The sequence below is a fragment of the Sciurus carolinensis genome, chromosome 9, assembly GCF_902686445.1.
Source record: "Sciurus carolinensis chromosome 9, mSciCar1.2, whole genome shotgun sequence".
Classification (NCBI taxonomy): domain Eukaryota; kingdom Metazoa; phylum Chordata; class Mammalia; order Rodentia; family Sciuridae; genus Sciurus; species Sciurus carolinensis.
The window spans coordinates 55569316-55589082 of NC_062221.1; the positions used below are offsets into that span (position 1 = coordinate 55569316).

General features: G+C 36.4%; 1 long non-coding RNA gene and 1 pseudogene across 2 annotated transcripts; one reads left to right on the plus strand and one right to left on the minus strand.

The window, feature by feature from the left end:
- Positions 1 to 1793: 1793 nt before the first annotated feature.
- On the minus strand, positions 1794 to 2150 carry LOC124992329 (transcription elongation factor SPT4-A-like; annotated as a pseudogene).
- A 5083-nt stretch (positions 2151 to 7233) lies between these two features.
- Positions 7234 to 15965, plus strand: LOC124993495 (uncharacterized). Of its 2 annotated transcripts, none has more exons than XR_007110321.1 (4): positions 7234 to 7304; positions 7527 to 7595; positions 9025 to 9152; positions 14421 to 15965. It is a non-coding gene; the product is annotated as an uncharacterized LOC124993495 (long non-coding RNA). The 2 variants fall into 2 exon arrangements; XR_007110320.1 differs by having other exon boundaries at positions 7240 to 7304; positions 14424 to 15965.
- Positions 15966 to 19767: the final 3802 nt, after the last annotated feature.

Sequence of the window (19767 nt, forward strand, 5' to 3'; positions counted from 1 at the left end):
GAGATCACATCCTTTGGGGTGAAGACTGCATGTAGAATAATAGGCAGGTCCTTTTAGCCTGACAAGGAGGTTACACTCCCAGTGACAATACTTACTCTAGAGTTCTCTCCCAAGATACCTGCAGATTATTTGGACCTGAAAAACAGTTCAACTTCTTCTTTTGAACAATTCTACTGGAAAATCCAATCTGTGACAAGTTTTCTGTACATCAGGCAAAAAGAATTCTGAGATTCCATAGGATAGTCTGAACTCAGTTTTGTCTAGAGGAAAGAAATGCATTCATGATCTAGTTTTAACTTTGTATTATGGAAATTTTCAAGCATACACAAAAAATAGAATTAAACAATGATATTAATATACGACAAACATTTATGTTATCCTCCCACATTATTTTAAAATATGCCCTAGACAATATATCATCCCATTCATAAATACTACTGTGCATTGGTGTTTTGAGATGTGATGTAATGCCATTATTTTCTCCATTCACCTCCCAATCCAACACTTATTTATTGTCTCATCATTGCTTCCTTTTCCCTTCACCACAGTTTTTTTTTTTTTTTTTTTTTTTTTAAATAAGATTTGTTACAGAATTTCCACATTGCTTCATCTTTTTCTTTTTGGTACCCAAGGGTGCCTAACCTTTGAGCCCCTGCTCCAGCTCTTCTCACTAGACTGTTTACAGCCTAAGTTTCTGAGGCTGACTTTGAACCTGTGATCCTCTTGCCTCAGTCTCCTGAGCTGCTGGGATTATAGGCATGCGCCACCAAGCCCAGCACATTGCTTCATTTCTGAGCACAAGAATCCTGAGGTAGAGTACAATCACTTTCATTTATGGATGAACTTAAATCAAAATGGGGATACTAATAGGATTTCTGGGGACACTTAAATACATGAGAATTTATGGTAATTTTTAAAATTTTAAAACAAACAACCCACCTTGGCCAATATAGTTACCCAAAGCCCCCTACCAAGCTAGCAAAGGAAAGGCCAACTTCCCATAGAGGCACAAACTCCCAGACAAGACCCAGCAGCCCCCTGAGGCTAGGTCTCCAGAGAGGGAAATGTACGACGAGGATGAAACTGGCCAAAGGTATAGGAAGATCAGTAAAAATAAAGACACAAAGAAGGAAAAGCAGTATTAAACAAAGTCAAGGAGCGAAGAACACTAAGAAGCTTCAAGATTTCAAGAGAGACCGATGATGCCAGGTCTAGAGGGTAGGCTATAAGCCCTAGACTATGGGACTATGCTGAGGGGTTACAGTACCTCAGAACAGCAGACCTTCCAATGAAGCTCCAGCAAGTACACTAGGAAGCCACCCCTGGAGGCCCAGAGACAGGTGACAAGAGCAGAAGAGCCTCTACTCTGCTGGGATGGTGCTTACTGGGCAAGTGAGCCCTTATTGTGCCGAGCTAAGAGAAAGGGACAGGGAGGCAAGCTATGTGTCATGGTTTTAAGAATTTTCCAGTGGTTCATGTTGATTGGAATTTAACCCAAAGTATTTCTCATGGGCAAGGGCACAGCCCTGGATGTGGGCAGGAAAACCGGCACCCTCTCCCGTCAATTCAACCTCTGTGAACCCTCCAGTCCCAACCTCTCCACCTCCACCAGTAGTCCCAGGGTGAAATGGCCCAGAGACAGGATGTGCTACTCTCTCAATGGTCTGCTGATTCTCAGAGTTGGAGGGCAAGGAGTATTTGCAGTTGCTTGTTTAGTTTCACAAAAAAAAAAAAAAAAAAAAAAAAGCAGAAGGAGGAGGTAGAGAGCAAAGATGCTGGCAGCCTGCATCTTGCTAGGTCCTTATAGCCATTTCTCTGGATTTGTAGGCCACTCCTTGACTTTTCAGCTCCCGCATGATTCCTTGGGGCAGGTGACCAGTGACTGACACTGCATATACACCTGGCTTAAAGTTACTGACTCGTTGCCACTTGGAGACCCAGATGTCCTCTGGATTCATCATTGCAATGATTCCTCAAAGGAAGAGCTGGTGCGGTCATATACCATCTCTCGATTACCCTTCATTTGTTTGTAGGTATGCATCACAATTATCACAACCATCATATTCGAACTGGTCTATTGTCTTGACCAGCGAACGCAGCGGACAAGCTCGCAGATGGCTCAGGTCCTTGGGCACAGTCTCCAAGGCCATCCTCTCAGATACGAAGAACTGCTGGGGATGCAGCTACAGCCTCCACACCGCAGGAAGTCCACAGTTTTTTGTTGTTTTCATTTTTTTTTTATTGTAAACAAATGGGATACATGTTGTTTCTGTTTGTACATGGAGTAACAGCATACCATTTGCATAATCATACATTTACATAGGGTAATGATGTTTGATTCATTGTTATTTTTTCCTCCCCCCCACTCCTCCCACCCCTCTTTTCCCTCTATACAGTCCCTCCTTCCTCCAGTCTTGCCCCCTCCCACCCCCCATTATGTGTCATCATCCGCTTATCAGCAAGATCATTTGTCCTTTGGTTTTTTGAGATTGGCTTATCTCACTTAGCATGATATTCTCCAATTTCATCCATTTGCCTGCAAATGACGTAATTTTATTATTCTTTTCTTTTTTCTTTTTTTCTTTCTTTTTTTTTTGCAGTGCTGGGGATTGAACCCAGGGCCTTGTCCTTGCAAGGCAAGCACTCTACCAACTCAGCTATATCCCCAGGCCACTTATTATTCTTTATAGCTGAGTAATATTCCATTGTATATATATACCACAGTTTCTTTATCCATCCATCAATTGAAGGACATCTAGGTTGGTTCCACAATCTGGCTATTGTGAATTGAACATTGATGTGGCTGTATCTCTGTAGTATGCTGATTTTAAGTTCTTTGGGTATAGGCCGAGGAATGGGATAGCTGGGTCAAGTGGTGGTTCCATTTCAAGTTTTCTAAGGAATCTCCACACTGCTTCCAGAGTGGCTGCACGAATTTGCAGCCCCACCAGTAATGTATGAGTGTACCTTTTTCCCCACATCCTCTACAATACCTATCGTTGCTTGTATTCTTGATAATCGCCATTCTAATTGGGGTGAGATGGAATCTTGGTGTAGTTTTGATTTGCATTTCTCTTATTACTAAAGATGTTGAACATTTTTTATATGTTTGTTGATTGCTTGTAGATCTTCTTCTGTGAAGTGTCTGTTCATATCCTTAGCCCATTTGTTGATTGGGTTATTTGTATTCTTCGTGTAGAGTGTTTTGAGTTCTTTATATATTCTGGAAATTAGTGCTCTATCTGAAGTATGAGTGGCAAAGATTTTCTCCCACTCTGTGGGCTCTCTTCGCATTGCTGATAGTTTCCTTTGCTGAGAGAAAGCTATTTAGTTTGAATCTATCCCAGTTATTGATTCTTGCTTTTATTTCTTGTGCTATGGGAGTCCTGTTAAGGAAGTCTGATCCTAAGCCAACAAGTTGAAGATTTGGACCTACTTTTTCTTCTATAAGATGCAGGGTCTGTGGTCTGATTTCAAGGTCCTTGATCCATTGGTCCACAGTTTTTTTTAAAAAGAAGTGTTTCAGTAGGAAAAGGGGCAGGGGCCGAAGTAGTAAGGGACAGAAGAGCCCAGAGCTAACCCTGGAATCCATTCAGTCTTTCATTCACTAAGCAAATATTTTAGATTTCTTGTTACTAAGAGCCAGGCCAAAGGTCTGAATCTGGGGTCCTGACTAACTGTACTTAAGTCACCCACCCACATAAGAAATAAGCCAAAGGTAATACAAAAAGGAATAAACAAATTTCATGGCCACTTGGCCAAAACTAGGAAGACAACTAATCTTCCTTTGCTCATACTATAGGATTACAATTCACAGGAAGAAAAACCAAGAAATACACATAGGTAAATTCAGCCAGGCTATGTGATCAAGAGATATAATTCTGGTTTTTTGACTTTTGTTGCATTCTTCTGACACCAGGTTGGGGTTTTGGGGGTACTTTCAGCTCCCATTTTAGCCTGAAATGGTCACCCATAGGAAGTAGGTTAGAGAAAATAGCTTAACTATCAGGTCAGCAGAAAATGGCTAGAGATTGAGAAAAAAAAAAAAAAAACCAATTTTGAAAATTTGTCAATGAGCCCCATTACATTATGATCTCCCAAAGTCTTGGGGAAACTCAATTTTTGTCAGAAAACATGGTTCTTCAGATAGGTGTCTCCATACTGTCTTTCATCAGATCAACCAGAAAAAAAAAAAAAAAAAAAAAAAAGAAGGAAAGAAAAATAAAAGAGAAGGAAAGGAAATAAGAAATAAAGATAGAGAGAGAGTCCCTCACCACCTGCCATCTAGCAATCAGAGTGGTATCATACATTTTTTCTTAGAACACTACAAGTTTTGTGCAGGAAATTACTTGAAAAGGATATTGAGGGGGCTGGGGTCGTGGCTCAGTGGTAGAGTGCTCACCTGGCATGCATGAGACCCTGGGTTCAATTCTCAGCACCACATAAAAATAATAAGTAAATAGGGGTATTGTGACCATCTACAACTAAAAAAAATTTTTTTAAAAAGGATATTGAGGTCTGGATAGATAAAATGGTCTGTTTAAGGTCATAGACTAGGTAATATTTATTTTAAGGAATTGCATCATGAAATTGTGAAGGCTAGCAGTCCAAAATCTGCAGAGCAGTCAAACAGACTGGAACCATTAAGGGCTGATCTTGCAACTTGGGTTCAAAGGCTGTCTGGAGGTAGAATTCCAGTTTCCTCTGGGTACCTACCTCAGTCTTTTTTTTTCTCTTAAGACCTTTAACTGATTATGGAGGATCATCTGCTGTACTTAACGCCTACTGACTGAAATGTCAGTCTCATCCAAAAAATAACTCAACAGAAACATCTGGAATAATGTTTGATTAAATATCTGGGTCCTGTGACCTAAGCAAGTTCATATAAAATCAACTATCACAGAAAACAGAGAATAAGACCTTGATTGTATGCATATGAGGAGAAAAATCACTCAGTTCTTAATATGCTGTTGCTTCCCTGCTATCTGGAAAAGGTGTGGTACCATGGATGAAGTTTGGATACCATTGGAAAGAATGGACTTTAGGAACTGTGATATTTTCAAGTCCTAATTTCCTCCTTTAAAGACTGTATAATAAGAAACATAAGGTCACACGGCTTAGTGTCCAAGTCTCTTATACTCAAATAAACTTTTAGATGTATGTAAATTTTGACTGCTTCAAACTCTGTGAATGATTTAAAATTTGATTTAAACATATTTTTCATTTACAAGTATGCATTACAAATTATGTATTTTCAATTACAATTATAGTTATGATATGTTGATAGCAAAGGAAGGGGAAATGCCATTGGTTGAATGAAAAACTAGGTGAGCTTATAACATTAACTGAATTATTTTTCTACTAAGAGTTCTGCCTCCCTTACCAGATAGAAGGAACCTTGAAGGCAAGGGATTTATTCATTTTTGTATCCTTAATGCCTGGCTAAATGTCTTATCTGAATAAATATACAAATGGAATTAGGAGGCTTAGATTCTAGAACTGACTACCATTGGTTAACTTTATGACTTTGGGCAAATTACTGAATTCATAACATCCATAAATTCATTAAAAATATCACTGATGCATTTAATGATAAGAGTCGGAAGAAACTTCAAAATTTTATCTGTCCAAAATACATTATTCTATGGGTCTATGGGATTACTGGGTCATTTGGAACACAGAATCATTACCAATATTTTAATAATAATAGTAATAATACCTATGGAGTTTCATAATATTCCTAAAGCAAAGGTGGAATAGTTAAATTTCTTCCAATTAAATGAAATTGTGCCATGTAATGTAATGTGAATGTAAGGCATTCACACTTTATGTTTACCTTTTAGAGCTGCTGGGATCACTTACTTCTTCCTGTCCAGTCAGTTAAAATTGCAGAGAGAGCTCATACATTACCACTCACTTCTTGGTCAGTATGAGAGGTTCACCAGGGGAGGGAAGTGTACTGTCCTCTAAATGAACCCAGCAGTGGCCACACCAGAGCATTCTAAAGATCATAAGAATTGTGTGGCATCTGCTAGGTTACACTGGCCATCTCTCTCCTTGGACTGGGATTATTTCTAGTCCTTTGCACTTGAGAGCAAAGACCTCAAAAGCGAATCTGCTCTTATCTTATTAACATCTTGAGGTTCATTTGGAAAGGGGGAGTTGGTGAGCATTATAAAACTCCACTTCTGATCCGAGCACTGTCACTAATAGTGACTTTTAGTTAGTTGCTTTTCTGGATCCAATTTTCCTTACCTGCAAAGGCAAGAGGTTGACTAAAAGAACCTCTAAAGTTCCTTTCAAAAAATTCTTCCGTGAATTTTTTGTCCTAAGATAACTCCTCAGTTCAATTGGTTTCTTGTTTTCTTTCTCCTCCCACCCCCTTCCGGGTTTTTCTTCCTTCCATAATCATTTACTGAGTGCCTCCACTCCTTGAGGGCAGAACCTGGGTTTTATTCATTTCTCCCTCAGTACTTATAACAATAATTAAGGAGGTGCTTTCAAGTAGGGTTAAAGTTGGTTACTATATACGAATCCATCTTTGGAGGAGCTCACAGTTCTTTAGGGAAGGTACCAGGAAACATCAATTAATCACGTAATTAAAAACCGGGTTTCATCTTCCTTCCAGTTATGTGTAACAACAGGAAGCAAGGCAGTACATAGTCGAACAAAAATAAGTTAATAGCTATGAGTGCTTTCAACATGCTAGCGCTTTCATGTATCATCGCAAGTAATACAACAGTCCTAGGCTGTAACTTGCCTAGGTAACTAACACCGTTAGTGACAGAGGTAGCACTTGAAAGCAGAGCGTGCAACCTAAGATCCCGCACTCCCTAGGCAGGGAAATGAGAAAACACACACACACACACACACACACAAGAATAATCTTGGAATTTCTCCCAGAGGCCGGGCTACTTTGTGGAAGACTTGGCTAAGTGGCTGCAGAAAAGAAATATAAGCTACCAAAGAAGTGCGGGGTGAGGGAAGAAAAAAAGGAAGACGAAAAAAAGAGAAAAAACACTTCTCCGGGCAGGATCACACATGTAGAGGTTAGACAAGCAGGAAGAACAGAAACCCACAAAGAAGATCTGAAAGGCGCCGGAATCCCGCAGCAACCGAGGAACAGGTCGGAAGTGACGTTCACTAGAGTACTTGAATGCTGAGCGGGACGGAGAGCCGGGCGGAAGTTCTGCCGGACGTGACGCACCGGAAGTTGCGACTGAAGGAGGCACCTGGTTGCAGAGGGCGCCGTGATGGGCGGGGCGGGGCGTCTGTGGTCTCTGAGAGCGTTGGATCCTTGGCAGGTAACCTTCCGGCGGGAACTGAACCTGGGTGGAGTTGGAACCTGGGGTTGATGTCCTGAGTCGCTCCTGTCCCTGGGCTTGGGCAGAGAGAGATGGTCCTCACATTAGTAGTGATTGCAGGAAGGCTCCTTGAAGAGACTCCCTGAATGGATAGGGATACGGAAAATTCTTGGGAACAGGATCGTGGGGGTCGAGGTCTTTGACAGTCTTCTACTCTTCTAGGAATCGGTGGGTCCTGACCGAGGGTCGTGGTGGAGAGACGGAGTCTGGGCGCTGAGATGAGCTATACACGTAGGGCTCACTTACCATCTACCCCCATCCGTTATGGAAGTAGGGGACCAGGACCCCCTTTCGTCTCTGAATTCATAGGACAGTGCCTTGCCGGTTTTAAGTGTCTGTATAGACGCTATGGAAGTAATAAATTAATTACTGAATTAAAGAACCTGATTCTGGCTCAGTGGGACAACTTCTTTCATATCATATCCCTACCTCCGAATGTAGACATGATTCCAGTTTACTTAGTAACCAGTAATTTGTGAGGATGCTGGTGCAAGAGACATGCAGGACGTTGTTGTTTTGTTTTGTTAGCATTTGGAAAATTTACAAATGTGTGTTAATACTTTTCTCAGGGTGGAGAGGATAAAGCAATTATTTAGCTTCCTCTAGTTCCTTTACTTTTTTGGGAAGAACTTTGAAGGGAGTGATTCCAGGGAGGTCATAAAATGATAGGCTACAGTTGGTTCACTGAGCTACTAACTAGTATCTTAAGTACTATTGCTTTCTTTTCAGCAATATAAGCTAATTTCCTTTTTGTTAATATTTTCTGATGTTGGGATACTAGATGTAAATTAGAATGATATTATATTTCCAAAAATGGAAATAGGAACTTATAAAAATCTAGAGGTTTCACCAGGTATATACACATAAGAAACAGTTGTAGGAGGACCACAGAAGAATGAATCCCTGAAGATTGTTTTCCTTGTAAAAAGTGTCTTAAATGTCATGAAGGGTGAACAAGTACTTAAAAATCGAGTACTGTAACCAGATTTTTGTTGTTGTTGTTGCTATTAAATGGAGTAAGGTGCAGATGACACACAGGCTATGTGATATATGGGCATGAATCACTATCTAGCTGCAGTCCGGATGAGGTGTTTGTATGTATGGAATAGCTAATGAAATGTAGCTCTTGAGAAGTTCCAGAATCCTATGATTAGATTGGTTAGATTTGTATAGGAAACCCAGAATTTATGCCATATTGTAAATTATTGTGTTGTATGTGTATGTAGTTTGCTTTCTTTTTTCTACAAGAGGAAATTAGTAAGCATTTTTAGATTTAAAGCCTAAGATGTTCTTCAAATAGGTTGAAAACTCCAAAAGTAGACATGCAACTGCATTATTGCAGTAAAATTTACAAGTTTTCCTATCTTTTAATCTTTCTCTGATTTCTGAAAGTGTTGGTCTCCAAATCCTCCCCATCTTTGAATGGTGTTACTGTGGTACCTTTTTTACAGTGCATATAAATATGATACTAAGTAGTATTTTGAGATTCTCTAAGATAAGTAAATATTGTCTTAGTCTAATTTTGCCACCTCAATCTGCTGTTCAATGTTATGTCCACTAAACTTTCCACATCTGTCTAGATAGTATAACTATTATTTATGATGAATTGGTATCCAAGTGGTAACTTAGGTATGTGCATTGACATTCTCGAGGTTTTCAGTTTTTACAGAACACTGCTATCTATGGACTTTAACATGGACTTCATTTAAAGAAACCCACGGACCATTAATGGACAAAAACATGAATCAATTTGTATTGTGGCATTCAAATCCTAGCACTTTGGGAGAGGTAAGTTGTTGACTGTGATTTATGTTAGGTGAGCTACTAGAGTAGCCCTGGATAGGCCAAGGAAATTTCAGGATCATAATTGAAAAAATACAGACCTAAATCTCCATGTTTTAATTAGGACCTTGCCAAGAGAGGTTTATTTTGTGTGTATGAAGCAATTACTATATCCTTGTCAACTTGATCAGAAATTAAAGAGATTGATAAACTGTATTGTACTTGGAGGATTATTGCTCTGCTTTCTTTTGTGGGAGAAGGGGAATTTCCTTTCAGCACTTTAGAGCCTGGTAGAAATAAATCAATTTGCAGGCACCCTGTATAAATTGAGCCTTGAATAGTCATTTAAATCATGTTGCTTCCCAGTTCAGCTATGTAATAGTATATGTCTCAAATCTACTGATCAATTATGCCTTAGGTTTAAGAAGTCCAAAAGTGTCTTTTTTTGGTTTGTGTTGCCTTGTTTATGCTATTTTCCTTTGTTTATCCTTTGTCTTCTCTTTCTCTCTCATGATTCATTCTCCCAGCCTTTAAAGTTATTCCTTTTTCTACTATATTTTTTTTATAATTCATCAGTTTGTTTATTTTCAAAACCTTAAATTATAACTTTGTGATAATATTTGACACCTTTTAATCACTAAGCATTTAACTTGTAGCTTTTTCTGGTCTCCTTGAAGATATTCTAGCTTCTTGTTTAGAATTTGTAATTCTAATAGCAGGCATTACTTCTCTTAGGAATTCATTGTTCATGTGTATTTGTACTTGGATATAAAAATTTCCAAAGATATTAATCACCACATTGTTTGAAATTAAAAAGCAAAGTAAAACTAGAAATAATATAGACATATTTCAACAGAGGTCTGGTTAAATAAATACTTTTATGCAGTATTGTACTTTGCAGCTCTTAGAAAGAACGAAGTGAATCCAGAGATGCAAATATGAAAATCTCTAAGATACATTGTTAGCTGAGAAAACTAATGTACACATAGGCTGGATGTAGTGGTATATGCCTGTAATCCATGCAATTCGGTAAGCCGAAGCAGGAGGATCACAAGTTGAGACCCTCAGCAACTTAGCAAGACCCTGTCTGAAAATATAAAGGTCTGGGATGTAGCTCAGTGGCAAAGTGCCCTTGGGCTCAATCTCCAATACTAAAAGAAAAAAAAAAAAAGGAAGAAGAAGAAGAAGAAGAAGAAGCAGCAACAGCTGTATGTATAGTATGTTTCCCTTTTTCCATTTTTTTGTTTTGTTTTGGTTTGTTTTGTTCTGTTCTTTATTTTGATACAGGGTCATGCTAAATTGCTAAATTGCCAGGGCCAGCCTTGAAGTTGTGATTCTCCTGCCTCAGTCTCCCCAGTCACTAGAGTTAGATGTATGCTCTGCCACCCCACATGGCTTTCATTTGTGTTTTTAATAAGCATATATTTAAGCCAGGCATGTATTTCTAGCTTCTTGGGACACTGAGGCAGGAAGATCCCAAGTTTGGTGCCAGTTTGGGCAACTTAACAAGACTGTCAAAAAAAAAAAAAAAAGCATACATTTATATACACATATAGAAAATTTCTTCAAATATATATAAGGAATTATAAATAGAATTCTTTGAGAAATGAGACTTGAGTTCTAGAATAGGAAGAAGAGTAGCTTTTTATCTATGCTCTTTCTGGTGGATTAAGTTTTTTACTATGATCACATTCTTATTTACATGATATTCAGAAATAAGCAGCAAGGCCTTAGGATAATTTAATAAATGTGGGAGCCTATTACTATTCTTTATGACTTTCTGTCCTTTTAATTATTTGTACTATTTAGAAGGAATAGGGTGATATAATGCATTGTTTTTTCAGAGCTGCAAGGAAGATTTGGTGAAATTATTATAATAGGTTTTAAACCTTGACATTAGAATTTTACAATTAATAAAAACTTACAGAATACTGAGTGCTTAGATGCTGCTGAATTCAATATTCCTGTACAATATATAGCATGTTGCTAACCTGATCAAATGATGTGGTTGTTGTTTGAAAGCTGTGTTTGTATTGCTTTAGTATGGTTCTGAGCTCCTCAGTTTTGCCGAATGGAATGGACTTTGTTTTATTTGAATTGTTGTTTAGGTACTCTATATTCTTTTTTTGCTGGGGAAGAGGCTAAGGATTAAAAACGGGGCCTTGCACATGCTAGGGAAGTGCTCTACCACTAAGCTACATCCCCAGCCCCTAGATTCCATATTGTTTAAACAAGTCTTACAGTTATTATTTCACTTTATCCTTTTTTTTTTTTTTTTTTTTTTTTTGCGGTGATGGGGATCGAACCCAGGGCCTTGTGCTTGCAAGGCAAGCACTCTACTGACTGAGCTATCTCCCCAACCCTTCACTTTATTCTTGATGCTTAGAAATGGCAAGGGATCCCAAAGAACGGCTTGTTCTCAGTTAGTAAAATCAGCAAACCAGAAAGGCGATGTGAACATATATGCATAATCTCATTTTGTTTTGCTTTGAATTGACTGATTATCTGCCCTGGACTCAGCAGAAATGTTTGGTAACTTTTACTCCTCTAGCCATCTTTCTTACAAACTTTTATTGTGGAACATTTGTAATAACAGTAATAGGTGATAAAATGAACTATTTAAGAAATGAAAAAACTTCATTTTATTAGTAGAGGGATTTTATTTGAAAGTTGGTTGGAAAAGGTTATGTGAGATACATACCTATAAGATACTACTGATTTTTTATCTTTTTCAAATCATAATGAAGGTCACTAATTTAGGGACTGAGCCATGATGAACAGAATAGAAGAGGTATTTATTTACTTATTCATTTTGTGGATCTGGATGTAAAATCCAGGGCTTTGTGCATGGTAGGCAAGTACTCTACCACTGAGCTATACCTCAGTCCCTGGCTATTATATTACTTGGTTTTTTTAAAATACCTTATTTTATTTTTATTTGGTACTGAGGATCAAACCCAGTGCCTCACACATGCTAAGCAAGCATTCTGTCACTGAGCTACAACCATAAACCATATTATTTGTTTTTGAAATGGGGTTTTACTTTATTCCCCAGGCTGGTCTTGAAGACCTGGGCTCAAGCAATTCTCCTGTCTCAGCCTAATCAGGAGATGGGACTAGAGGTGTGCATGTTTTATACCATACTTTAGTAAAGTATTTTGGATATAATCATCTCCGTTAAATGATGCTTTGTTTCTGAAAATTCTTGGAACTAATCACTGTGGTCACAAAGGAAAAATCACTGGGCTGGATGCCTAGAGTAGGAATCTGTTCTTGCTAAGAGACTGAGAATCTGGGGTATATTGTTTTCCTGACTCAAGATGATGGACTATGATAAAGGTGACATAGAAAAGAAAGAGATGAACATATAAATTACATGTAGAGAACATAGAGTTGAGGAAGATGCCTACATATACATACAGTTAGATATATGATAAGTTATATTACATATTTAATATATTAAAAACTTTTTGGAAAACCAGAAATTCCAGATAGGAAGTTATGTAGTTAGTGCATCAGCAACAACAAAAAAATGTCAGCATTTTGAGGGGTCAGATCTAAGCCTGTGGTGAGATAATTCATGATTTTGAGAGTAGTTTAAAGAATTTTGAGTTTTAAGGTCATTCACAAGGTCCAAGTGATAGGAAGGCAGACAAAAGCCTGAGGGTGAGAAAATGAAAATCTAAGAAAAGGTGTAAGGTATCAGTAAGATTCTGTTTTGTGGTAACTGTCTTGAGAGAGAGAGAAAAAAAAAAAAGAAAATTCAAAAATTACTGCTTTTTAATTTGATTTACACTAGGTCCATAAGCCTTTCCTAGCATTCCAGTTGTATACGGCCAAGATTAACCAAGATTAAACACCTGTGAACCCACAGAATATTAATATACAAAAACTGATTTCATTACTAAAATTGCCTTGAATAGAAGAACTTTTAAAATCAATTTTGTGATTATATAAAGGGACAGCTGTGATAATCTATCTAGATTGAGGCCACTGGAACTTTTTTCAGAAAATAGAAGACTTTGGAAAAATGGGGAAACTTTACAGGAAGTATATTTGTTCTGTTATTTGATTCCAAAATTAACTCTGGAGAAGATATAGAACTGGTTGAGAGTGGAACAGATTGTGTGGGACACTGTCTCTCAGTGAACTCTGAGTCCTTAGAGTTGCTTAAACACAGTTTGGCCGTCAGGAATGTTGTAAGGGGCAGGGGTTCTCATCATATGGGAGAATGTACTAGATTATTTTGAAGGCCCCTTTCAAATCATAAAATTTTTATCATAAAGCAATAAACTGATTTATTATAGATATGTTTATATTCTGTTACTCTATTATTACCTAAGTATCTGAATTTTTTAATTTTTCTGCACCTTGGTATCTTCATTTATTATCCCCATATTAGGATAATAGTAGTGTCTAATTCTTGCAGTTGTGAAGATTAAATGAATTAATCTACACAAAGTACTTAGAGGAGATTATAGACTCAGCAAATATTAACTGCTATTATTTTTATTAACATTTTAAAAAACTTAACTGTTTCTTAGGGAAAAGACAAATTTATAGGAGCATATTAAAAAAAAGTTTATGGTGAGCAAAAAATTAAGATAATGAAATTAAAAATCCTCTCTGAAAAGTGAAGGGGGTAGGGATAGAACTTATGCTGGCATTCCCCAAGGGGCATAGGCTGCTGGTTATTATTTACTGAGCTGGAATTTCAGATGACTATAACTGTCCTTTGATTACATTGTACACGTGTTTACAGTATTTTTGCTGTTTTTCATTTGAACCTTGCAAAGTGGTCTGAATTTTTCCATTTGAAGGCTTGTTACTTTTATTCATCATTCAAAAAAATATTTTCCAACCATAATATTCCTACTTCAACTTCTTTCTCTATTCCACAAAATCTATTTTATACTTTCTCTTCCAACAAGCATTTTGACTGTGCTTTCAGAGATCAAAAGCTCTGTAAGACAGTCTGATATCTTGGATAATGATCAAAGAAATTCAGTTATCCTTAAATCACTTTTTATCTGACTACTACCTCTACATGATTCAGTAAGAACTTCAAATTCTGTTGCAATTTGTAGTGACGAACATTAACCAAAGAGATAAGTCAGTGAATATATTTTGTCTACTGTGGATTTTCAAAATATTTTTTTCATTCTTTCATCATTACATATAGTGATCCAATTAATTGTTGACCAAAGAACTTTTTAACTTCCCTTTAAAAAATTATACTTGCTAGTAGAATTTTTTTGTGTTTTTTTTTTCAAGCAGCAAATACCAAGTTTTTGAAGATCATGGCTCACCATCATTATGCATTCAAGAGTTGAGTAACCACATCAAGACTTAGATCCTCTTCAAAAGCTTCAAGTGTCATCTGTATTAAAACTCTCCATTGAACCCTCTCACAAAAGTAAAAGCTGAAAGGGACCCAACTCCATTAATACACTTTTAAAATATCCCTTCCTCTGACTTAGTTTCCTTGACCATTAGGGTCTTTCATGTTGCTTATGTTCCTTTAGACAAGACCCAATAAAATGGTGCATTCCAAAAAATATGTTCTATGCCGATAGGTTTTTCTTGGTAGGAAAGTATAAACTTGGCATGGAAAGTTTGGAATTAGGTCCTTTATTGTAGCCTACACAAAGTTGAATCAAGAATGTAAAAATGAGAATTAAATGTTAAAAATATTAGAGGTTAGTAGAGCATGTGTTTTGCATGAGCAAGACCTGGGTTCAATCCCCAGCATCAAAAAAACAAAAAACAAAACAAAAAAAACTCTCATATATTTATGAGGTTAGATTATACTCTGTGTTTTAGAGAAAAGAGCCCCCAACATGAAATTCAATAGTTTTTATTCTATCTCTGCCTCTACCTCTTACTAGTTATATGATAATTGGGAAAGTCATTTAGCTGACAACTTCATTATCTGTAAAATGAACCTGGTGTTTTCCCTGCCTACCTCACAGGGTTGTTGTGAGGTTCAAATGAAATTCTGTACATTAAAAAAGACAATAAAATGTGCATTACAGATATAGGGATGTTTTATATAGTTGCAAATCATTTTCTCTGCACTTTGGCCTGGGAAGGTAGATGATTTAAACACAAGTTGAAAGCATGTACCATGTCCAAGCTGGACACATGGAAACAAGGCTACATTAATATTTTTTCCCCTGAGTACTTGGAATACTATCGTAGGCCAATTCTAAGAAGGAGGAAGACTCTAAATTTCCCTCAAATTATAAATTGGCATTGATGATGTTCTAAAGTAATTAAGCATTATATTAGTGATTTACAATATCCTTTGTACTAAATTGTGACCAGCATTTTTTTAAATGAAAGAACAGAGTAGAATATTTCACAATGCCACCCACACAGGAAGAGTAAACATTGTTTTAGTTATATGAATGTTTGAATGTGTGTATAGTTGGTTATTAAATAAAATAATTTTTTTCTTGTGAGTTGCAATTGGAGTTTTTCAGTTCTTAAAGTATAATTGTGGTACTAATGCCTTTCTACATGTTTGGATTATCGGGAGACTTGTTATCTCTTTTCACAACATACTGCTATTTGTGACAAAGGAATTAATTGTCAATATTAATTTGACATTTGATTTAACTGGAATACTTTTTACTTCATAGAAAAGAGAAATCTCTTAGGCTTTGTTTTTATTTATTCTGACACCCAGACTGATAGAGCATTTAAATGGTTGGTTCAACCTCTACTAATGGGAAGATTGTGTTAAATTAAAAAAAAAAAAAAAAAAAAAAACTTATCTTTCTGGTCTCATGGCAAATAAACTCCCACTTTTGTTTAGCATTGTTTGAGGACTAATTGGAGAGAGGCTAAAGACGATATAGTTAGCGTGACTGGGAGTTTGATGGTCTCTAAAAGAGAAAATGCCATTTTTTCTTTCTCTGAGTAACTGAGTTTGTCTTTAGATTAATGATTTAAGATCAGTAAGTCCCTGGAGTTAATTCAGTCATTTCCTCTAAAAATATATATCTGCCTCTGGTGATTTCACTGGTTAGGAATAGATGACTTTTGTAGTACTACTGAACAACAGGGAATGACTTCTTTCTCCAAGGGTTGTGTCTTCCGATTCATTGATGAGGCAGTAATTATTTCTTGAGTGTACTGAAATGTTATATTTGGTATCGTGAGGTTGCTTAAACTCAGATAAAAAGTTGTGCAAAGTACTGATTTTTCTCTGCCTAAGAATTATGTAAATGTACAAAATACTGATTTTCTCTGTTTAAAAATTGTGTAATTTGTATGCAGTGCTAGCAATATAGATCAGGAGATTTAAAATGTAGAGCTAATTGCTTCATTTTTTCCTGAATAGTCATGACCAAGCTTCTTATACTGGTGGAGACAGAACAAATTGCACACATTTTGCAAATTAAGTATTATGTGTATGATAATTCACAGTTGTGACATAAAGACTTATAACCATATATAATTGACTTTTTGTTGTTCTTCCCCCCCAACTTCCCCCTCACACTCACACCAAAAATCACATTAATGTTTGCCACCTCTCCATGTAGAAAATATTGTTACCTATGCCAAAATTCAAGAAATGTAATAGGACAAACTCAGCTATCTGTGACAACCTTCTTCAACTCTCGTGAATCTAATCCGTCAACAAATTCTCTTTTTTAGAAAAAATATTTTTAGTTGCAAATGGACAGAATACCTTTATTTTACTTATTTATGTGGTGCTGAGGACCAAACTCAGTGCTTCACACATGCTAGGCAAGCGCTCTACCACTGAGCTACATTCTCTTTTCTGCCTCCTAAGCATCTTTTAAACTCCCTTTTGTTCTCACCTCTATACTTACTCCATTGTCGTTTTCACCTGCAAGTCCTCACTTGTCCTCACTATCTCATGATTGGTCTTCTGCATTCACTTTTCCCTTCTTCAGTGTAATTGCTTTTAGAGTAATCATTTGAAAGTACAATTCTAATCTTTTAATCTTTTTGGTCCCCTGATCTCGTGTGTGTGTGTGTGTGTGTGTGTGTGTGTGTGTATAGATAGATAGATAGATAGATAGATCAATCGATCACCTCAGTGAGGCCCTCTGTGAGTGTCTTAATTACATGGCACCCCTGTTTTCCTTCTCTGCTGTATTTTACTCCATGGTACTTACTCTCTGACTGACAAGTTCTTCATCAGTATTTTCCCCAGGACCAAGAACAGGGGCTGACACAGTAGGCACTTAGAACATGTTTGTTCAATATATAAATTTAACCTGTACTCACAGAGGTGCATCTTTGGGACAATGAGGCCTATAACCTAAATTATGAGAGTTTAATATTTAAAAATGTTTTTTAAAAGGCTAGTTAATTAAATTTATATACTGCCTTGGTCTAAAGAATACCTGAAATGGCTTCTAAAAATATTTATAGTGCAATGTGAAGAAGACATAAAGAGAACAAAACAATATAATAGTAACATTAAAGTGAGTGGAGTTAATGTACAGAAGGTCCTGCATAGTAGCAAAAGGCAGGTTGTAAGTTTGCCTCATTATAGAGTTTGCTCAGAGGTAATTATTACTCAGAAACGATGACTGGCTTGGAATCATGAAATTTCTCCTGCTGCATGGGTCACAAATACTTGAGTCATGAACCCTAAAAACCTATTTGTAAGAAGTTGTGAAATTCCTTTTCTAGAAAAAAAACTGCTTTGTGTATTAGGAAATTACCTATTGGCATAAAATACACACAGTGGGTCCATTGTAATGAATCTTTCCATCAGAAAGGTGGCAATTGTGCAGATCAGCCTCTGCTTATGTCATGTGTAGGACATTTCCAAGGTTGATTCAAATTTAGTAACTGGATATTTTTGAAAGTCAGCAGTCAAAAATACCAACCAACACATTAATTGCTCTAGTTTCTCCTACTCTGATCATGAAGAAGTATGAAAGTCCAGTAGTTGTGCCTGCCTTTTTCTTTTTTTTTTTTTTAAATACTGGGAATTGAACCCAGGAGCACTTTATCACTGAGCTACATCCCAACCTTCTTATCTTTTATTTTGAGACAGGGTTTCATTAAGTTACTGAGGTTCTCAAAAAGTTGCTGAGGCTGGTCTCAAACTTGCAATCCCCCTATATCAGTCTCCTGAGTAGCTGTGATAATAGGCAATTATAGGTTTTCACCACCACGCCCGGACCCTGCCTTCTTTTTGAGATGGATAATTAGCAACTTAGAAATAGGTTCTTATGTAGTAGACAGCTGAATTGGGGAGGATGAATGAAAGGGAGTGAATTAAGCTCTTAAAAATCTCTCACCAATATAATAACCTAAATCAGAGCTACCTTATATGGGTGTATAAAGTTAAATGGGACATTATACATACAGTATACATCTTTCTGTTCAGAATATGTATATTATTTATCATTTAAAACTAAGTCTGAGAATTCTGTTGATAGCTACAGGCCAGAGATTAAAAAAAGCAGGGGTTGTAGAGATGGTTTGCAAGTCTTTAGGTAAACTCTGCTGAACTTCGTCAACAAAGTTGGTATTTTGAGGCTAAAGATGAGAATACTTAGCTGATTGATGTTCCATGGAAAATGTGCTAGCTCTTACATGATTTCCTTTTCTTTTTTAAATCTTGTTTCTATCTTTGATGTGGAGATAAATAGTACTTTTTGAAGTGAAATTGTCAGCCTTGCCCTGTTCTTCAGTGTTGAAGGAGAAGAACTAAACTAACAGAAGACTTTTAGGGAAATAATGCATATATATATATATATATATATATATATATATGCATGTATATACACATATATGTGTGTATATGTATATACTTATATATAAATTTATGTTCCACATATTTCAAGGAAAAGAAATGAGAACATATGATAAGAACACCATAGAATCATTAAAATGAACAGTGCACTTAAGGAAAAGTAATTTTGCCAAAAGATTTATGTTGCATGTATGAAACATGTTGCTGACTAAATTATATTGTATTTAATCTATAGCTATACATTGTTCTAATTCCTTTGAAATGTATTAATTCAAATTCAAATTTGATTGAATTTGCCCTACAGGTTTATTTGATGGAACTTTATGTTCATTTTTTAAGAAACAAGCATCTCTTCTTTCTGTCATTTGATAAGTAACAGGGGAAAACCTAAGAACAGGTAGAAACATCAGGGTAAAAATAATGCAGAGGTCATCATATCTTCTAGCATAAATGATATAGAAGCAGAAAGATTTTATTTTCAGTAAAAGTGTTGAAGTGGCAGAAAGGAAGTATCTCCCAACTTATTTGCTGACACAAATTTTGTCATATAGTGAGGATGAAAATATATCTGGACTTTTAACTCAGCATTTCCCAATCTGTGTTAACTTAGAATGCCTGACACAACTAAAAGAGACAATATAAACTAAAACAGTCCTGTATTGACATAAGTTTAGAAAACATTACATTTCTTTTTGGAAATTTATAACACGTTAGCTTTTTCCAAACTTATGTGTAGCCATAACTTTTTTCTGCTTATAAAAATCTATTAACAACCTTTGGACTAGTCTTTTAGGAAATGCTGTTTAGATTAAAAGATAAATTAAAATAATGTGTATATTAATATATTTGTGTACATACACAGACACACAT